Source organism: Ursus maritimus, unplaced genomic scaffold, assembly GCF_017311325.1.
Source record: "Ursus maritimus isolate PB19 unplaced genomic scaffold, ASM1731132v1 scaffold_16, whole genome shotgun sequence".
NCBI lineage: Eukaryota > Metazoa > Chordata > Mammalia > Carnivora > Ursidae > Ursus > Ursus maritimus.
The window spans coordinates 44,221,227-44,222,267 of NW_024424008.1; the positions used below are offsets into that span (position 1 = coordinate 44,221,227).

A 1,041-nucleotide genomic window follows, 5' to 3' on the forward strand; every position below is an offset into this window, starting at 1 on the left:
CTGTGTTGGAAATTTATGCTTGGTAACTCTTGGTGCTGCAAGATTCACATCTCCACCCCCATGTACTTTTTCCTTTCAATTTGTCCTTCATAGATCTCTGTTATTCTTCTGTGTTTACACCCAAAATGCTGATTAACTTCACATCAAAGAAGAATATTATCTCCTACAGGGGATGCATGCAGCAGCTTTACTTTTTCTGTTTTTGCTATTTCTGAGCTTATGTGCTGACATCAATGGCCTATGATGCTATGTGGCCATCTGTAACCCACTTTTGTATAATGTTGTCATGTCCCCCAAGTGTGTTCCATCCTATGCTTGGGTCATTGGTGTCATTTCTGGACACTGCAGCTCACACTGGATGCATGCTGAGACTGACCTTCTGTGAGCAAACACCATCAACCATTATTTGTGTGACATCCTCCCTCTCTCCAGCTCTCCTGCACCAGCACTTATGTCAATGAACTGGTGGTTTTCATTGTGGAGGGCATCAATGTGATTGTGCCCTGCTGACCATCTTTGTCTCTTATGGTTTCATCCCTCTCCAGCATCCTGCGCATCAGCTCCAGAGGGCAGGTCCAAAGCCTTCAGCACCTGCAGTTCCACATAATTGCTGTTTCTCCTACTTCGGATCAGGTGCATTTATGTATCTTAAACCATCTTCTGCTGGGTCTATGGATGAGGAAAATCTCTTCTGTCTTTTATACCAATGTGGTTCCCATGATGAACCCTTTCATTTATAAGCTTGAGAACAAAGACATTAAACTTCTGTGAGAAAACTTTGGGTGAGACAGTGTCAGACAGGTGAAAACTTGTAGGTTGTGCTCACGGAATTTGTGTGTAATCTAATAGTAGCTGGCAATCTCTTAGCATGTTTTCTAATATGGTCAAGTATGTTTGAGTCTCACAATTTTTTTGCTTTGTAAAAATAAGTTCCTCTTTTCTTTATAGCAGCACACAATATTTTCTTCACTTCTTTTTGTGTTCTGTTTAGTAAATAGCATTAAGTCACTAAACATGTGTCTTTCCACATTTTCATTTTTG

General features: G+C 40.7%; 1 pseudogene; it reads left to right on the forward strand.

Annotated features, from left to right (window-relative positions):
* The first annotated feature begins 247 nt into the window (after positions 1-247).
* Positions 248-771, forward strand: LOC121102830 (annotated as a pseudogene).
* Positions 772-1,041: the final 270 nt, after the last annotated feature.